The 6173-nt window shown below is 39.6% G+C and overlaps 1 pseudogene; it reads right to left on the bottom strand.

Annotated features, from left to right (window-relative positions):
- Positions 1 to 2185: 2185 nt before the first annotated feature.
- Positions 2186 to 3594, bottom strand: LOC102813274 (annotated as a pseudogene).
- Positions 3595 to 6173: the final 2579 nt, after the last annotated feature.

Raw genomic sequence — 6173 nt, 5'->3', positions numbered from 1 at the left:
ATGAAATTTGAATGAATAATGAAGACTGTAGAAGAACTGAACCTTGCTGCTGGTGAAGAATACTGACAGTACTATGGATTCCTGAAGAACAAACAAATCTGTCATGGAAAAAGTACAGTCAGAATGCCCCTTAGAAGCAAGGATGGCGAGACTTTATCTATTGTACTTTGGTCATATTTTCAGGAAGGACTACACTCTGGAAGAGGACATTGTGCTTGGCAATGTGAACAACAAAAGAGCCTTAAGAAGATGAAATAATACAATGGCAGCCACAATAAACTCAGACATAACAATTGTGAGAAGGGTACAGGACCAGACATTGTTTCGTTCTACTGTTCATAAAGTCGCTAAGAGTTAAGAAATGATCTGATGGTACCTGTCAACAACAACAAATGATTTGCGGTATTACTCAGGAAAGACTCATTATACGTGCCAATTTCTTATTAAGATCATCATAGTAAAAATTCTCCATATTAATCAACTGGGAATTTTCTATATTATATGTGCATTGAGCTTAGTTATTCGAGTTGTAAAATTGATTCATGTCCAAATACTAATAATTGCCAACATTTCTTTACAAATAGTCAGCTACAGCTACATGCTCATATTGTAAAGGTACGGAGCTAAAAATAATGGAGAAAGTTATATAGTAATGGTCATACCATGATAGATTCACAGGGAAATTACAATCCTGTACTGAAAATACTGAAGCACAATGACTCTGTATGACAACCACTGGACTATAAACCTGAGGTCTATGGTTCAAATCCACCAGCAGGTCCGAGGGAGAAAGATGAAGCTTTCTGCTCTTACAAAGATTTAAAGACTTGGAAACCCTATGTATGCTTGCTATGAGATGGATTTGACTTGAAGGCATTCAGCAACAACAATAGGACCATTGTTCAAATGTCAAACGTTTTCAGTAAAATGTATTACTATTCATAGAAAACCCTGCAATTCACAAGATTCATGCTATAAAGTTCCCTATAAACTATTTGGCCCATTTTCTTAATTCACAGATCTACTCACCGAGTTTAAGTAGAAGAATTAATTGTTCAGTCTTCAATTATTCATCTGAAAAAAAAACCCAGAAACATTTATCTCTGGTTGAAGAGAAGGTGTTCTAGAATAGAAATCAGGAGAACAAATTCCAAATACATTAACTTGGAGTGCATTTAAATCTCTCAACTTCTGTTACCTGGAAATAGAATAATACCCATCACAAACAAGAATGAAGAGTCCCTGAAGAAGTGTGTTGAAGATTACATATTGAGACTTGAGAAGGAAAACCAGAAATACCAAGTGCTCAAGACCCATGCAGAAGAGAAGCTCAGTCAAGCAAACAAGATCACCCAGGTGCACAGCAAGGTGTAGGCAGAGGCGCTGGCCTTCCAGGCAGGCCTGAGGAAGGAGCAGATGCATTTCCACTCGCTGGAGAAGACCATCGAGCAGAAGACAAAAGAAAAGGATGCGCTGACCTGAATCTGTGATAACATGGTTTCAAAAATGGAAAAGATCTGACATGGAGTCACTGAGCAGTGGCTACCTCGCTCCCCATCTGTCTGTCATTGGGTCTGTCTGTTCCCCGTCTCCTTTTGTCCATCCATTCATCTCTCTGTCTCAAGGTTGGTCGTTGTGTGCTTTTCTTTACTCTGACCTTCAACTCGTTTTTAACTAGATTGCTTTGAAATGAAGACTAAATAAAAGTTCCCTTAGAATATAAGTTTTTGTTTGTTTGTTTGTTTTTTGTTTTTTGTTTTTTTGCTTGCTTGGAAGACACTTTATTCTTCTTAAAAAAGGAGACTTATCCACCTGCAAAGTGTGCTTGGTGAGGAGACTTCCCATGAGGCAAGTGAGGAGACTGAGTCCTATGGGGAAATTTACCCAGCACATACAGCCAGGCTGGGAGAGAGCCAAAACTGGCCCCAGGCCAGCCCCGGACAGTTCCAGTTCATGAGCCAAGAAGGCCCACTGTGGGATATGGAGACATTGGTGAGGTCTGGAAGTTCTCATTCCTGCCAGAAGGCTGCCAGTGAGCAGCACTTTCTTTCACTGACTAAGTGGCTGCTCAGGTACCATGAAGAAATCCAGGGGGGGCCCCACCTCCAGGCCCCACCTACCCCTCAAGGCCAGGCTTGTGTGGCTACAGAATGGGAAGGTACTTGTGTTGGGCACCCCGTGCTGGTCACATCTTGTTCAGGCACAACACATTGAGCTGAACAAGTAGGAAGATGGCCCCGACCTCATAGATGATCTATCTCAGACTTCCTCCCACTTTTTTTTCCTTTTTGTTGTACCTCCAGATGTCATTGAGCTCTGTAGGGACCAGGTCTCTAGACTCGGTCTCCAGTGTGGTAAAGACACCCAAGGCATAGAGCATCTCCACCAGGCTGATGAGGCTGAGGGAGCTGCGCTCCTGTGGGAAGGTCTCAAAGGGTGACCACTTGTTGTCTGCGATGCTGTACACTTCAGCAGAACTGGTCAGCCCAGTGTCTGTGACCCCAGCAGCTACAAAAATGTGACCATCATGGACTGTGGCCCCAAAGAGTGAGCAGGCAGTCTGCATGGGTGCTAGCTCCTTCCACTCTTGGGGTCATAGACACACATCTTGTTCAGGTACTTTCTGCCACTGCCTTTGCCACCAATGACATAGACAAGGTCCATATGAGACAGCACTGAGTGGCCATATATGGCATAAGGCAGCGGGTCTGATTCATCCCATTTGAATGACAGCCTATCATAGCACATGACTAAGTCTAGGCTGAGCTCTCCATTTTTAGCTCTCGGCCACCAACCACATAGATGGAGTTGAGACAGCTAGCATAGGGTTGGCACTTAATACATACCTGGACTTTGATTTTTAATCAGAATAATAGTATCAGAGTAGTGGGTTAATGGTTGAAACATAGTCCCAATATATTTTTTTTTAATGAGAAAAAATAGAACCCTATTATGTCCCATATGCATGTGAAAGTAACGAAGACCATAGAAGTATTCATGCATTTGAATTATATTGTTGAAGGAGAATATTAAAACTACCATGGACTTCCAGAATACCAAACAAATCTGTGTTGGAGGAAATACATCCAGAATATTCCTTAACATTCAGGATGATAAGACTTCATCTCACGTACATTGGGCATGTTATCAGGAGGGACACGTCCCTGGAGAAAGGCATTAAACATGGTTAAGTGGAGGGTCGGCAAAAAGAGGAATGTCCCCAATGAGATGTATTGGCACAGTGGCAGTAAAAATAAGCTCAAATGTGACAAAAATTTAGGGGATAATTCAGGACCAGACAGTTTTCCTGTTAGGCATATGGTTGCTATGAATTTTAACTGACTTAACAGCACTTAATAATCCCAGAATATATGATAATGTTTTAAAATCATAAAATGTTCACACAAGAAGATTTCATTTTAACCCTTTTCTCTGTTTTTTTGGTTTTTTTTTTTTAATGATAATCTCCACATTTCCCATATGAAGCCCTTGATATAAGTAGCCTCATGTCCTTTTTTATTTTGTCTCTAGTCCTACGAGAAATCCTTGTAAGAATGAAAGTTCAAGCATGAAAGCAGTTAATGTCAAAGCCATGCAGCCTACACTCTAATCAAGGAATGCTTTACTCCATATTGAATACAGATTTGTTGTTATCATAGTGGTTGTAGCCTATCCTGTGCTTTGAATAGTATAGGCTCTGGGGAATTGGAAATGAATGAGACTCAGATGTTTTATTACAATCATTCAATATCCATTTATAAAAGAAAGTAAATAAAAGATTCTCATAAGAATGCAGACCAAAAAAATTTCAGATTACTGGATATTTTAGTTGAATGATATGAATCTTTATATAATTAATATTAATAATAACAACAATACACAAAATCAATGTGGCTTTAACTATAAACATTTATCACACTTTTAGTCACATATATAATTAAAAAGTATAATCATTCAGATCTCTCTATATATTTCAGCTGTGAACTACATAGCTTAGATAGAAATACAGATTTTGAGGGATGAAGAACTTCCCCACGGGCAACAAATCATAAGTTGAGCAGACAGGATTCACACTAATATTGTTTGTCACTCAGGCCCATACATTAGCCATTTTCACCTTGTTTCCTCATATTTAAAATTATTTAAAGCATAAGTCCACAGAACTAAACCAAGATATATTTATATTACACCTTTAAAATCATTCCAGCTTCCTGACTACGAATGAGATCCAAGATACTAGCTTTAAGGCTCCCTTTGTAACCCAGGTGAACTAAATGATGAGGATGAAGAAGGAAGTGAACAGCTGAAACAAAATCCAGGAAAGGGGCAAGAGAAAAACCCTTCCTGGATTAACATCTGTTCATTTCTGATGTAATTCTTTCCTGTATTCTTAAATATCTGTATGATAGTCAAGGCACCATAACAAGTCAGAGACAGTGACTGCTGTCCATTGACACCTAGAAGAAACCCCACATCAAGGAGCACAGTGTGCAGGGAGAGATCAAGGAAGTGAAATCAGGGCAAGATAAGTGTGCAGAGAAGAATATATCCAGGTGTCTGTGTCTCTTGTAACACTGCCCAAATTCAACAAGGCTTTGGTTTTATTCTGGACATGACCTGGTACAAATTGGCAAAAAAACAAACATTTTTTTTGTCTTTTCTGTAAAATGACAGCAATGTGTACTGCTCTTTTCTAGGGTGGGTGTGCAAAAAAAAAAGGAAACATGTTACACAAAAAATTTTGCTCAAGTCCTGGCACTAGACAACTTTCAATATGCATTCATGATACCATTATCATCACTGTCATAATCATCATTATCTATAAGATCATTTTGTTGTGTTTACAGGATAGGTGAGAAAAACTCATTTCCTAATCTAGTGGGGAAGTGCCTATAGGAGCTGGAGTCAATGTAGAAGAAGTTAAAACTCTTCTTAGACTTCTGACTGCACAGGCTTATGAGGTGACAGTTAGCACGTCAGAACATGCCATCTGACAATCCCTGTTTCCTTGTCCTGATGAGAAGGAAATAATGCTCCCCAGCCCCTCTATCCATAGTTTCCCATGACACTCACTGGGTTGCTCTGGTCTCTGTTAGGGCACGACTAAGTAGTGCAGCCTACCATACTTCTGCTACCTGGAATGTGATGAGGCCTGACTCCTTCATCAGGACTGGAAGGAAGATTGACTCACGCATGGGCATCCTGAGGCAGACAATCACAGTAGAGAGAGGCACAGATATCAGTCTTGTTGAACTGGGACAAAATATTAGTCAATATAAGAGTACTGGGTTACTTGTTGAAATATAGACAGGCATACTGAAAGGGCACAGGCAGGTTATTTATTGGTGTATGGCCTTGAGTGTGAAATGCCCAGAGCTCACAATTAGGTAAATTGGTTCATACTTTTCCACTCTCTGAAGACTTGTTAATATTAATAAAACAGGAAAAAGAGAAAGTGACTGTCCTTGATATTTGGTCCCTCTATTAAAAGGAAGAAGCTTACCTATCTTCCTCACTACTCACTTTCAACTTTCACGTTGTTGGGATCTTATCATAAAATCAAACACTTTTTTCCCCAATTTGTCCTTTGAAAACATTAGAGGGTGATTTAACATCATTAAACTCATTGAATGCACCATGTAATTTCAGAATAAGCATTGGATTGCTGTCCTCAATGTTGGCAGTTCAAAACTATGTACCACTCCAAGGGAGGAAAATAACGCTATCTTTATGAATAGCAGTGGAATGCTATTAGACAGCACCAGAACACTGGATACTGAAACATGATGAAGGACACCATAATATTGTCAAGTATAGTGCTGAAAGATGAGCACCTCAGGTTGGAAGCACTTTAAGTACCACTGAGGAGAAGCTGCCTTCTCAAAGTAGAGTTGACTATTATGACATGAATGGAGTAAAGCTTTTGGGACCTTCATTTGATGAATGTGCATGACTCAAAATGAGGAAAAATATCTGTAAGCATCCATTAATAATCAAAACAATGAATTTATGAAATATGAATTTAGGAAAATTTTAAGTTCTCAGAAATGAAATGGAATGCAATCCGTATTCTAGGCATTGTTGTTGTTGTTGTCAGGTGCCATCGAGTCGGAACCGACTCATAGCGACCCCATGCACAGCAGAACGAAACAATGCTCGATCCTGGGCCAACC

This window comes from Chrysochloris asiatica, unplaced genomic scaffold (genome assembly GCF_000296735.1).
Source record: "Chrysochloris asiatica unplaced genomic scaffold, ChrAsi1.0 scaffold00491, whole genome shotgun sequence".
NCBI lineage: Eukaryota > Metazoa > Chordata > Mammalia > Afrosoricida > Chrysochloridae > Chrysochloris > Chrysochloris asiatica.
The sequence above is the reverse complement of the archived record's forward strand: the minus strand, read 5'-3'. Positions and strand labels throughout refer to the sequence as shown.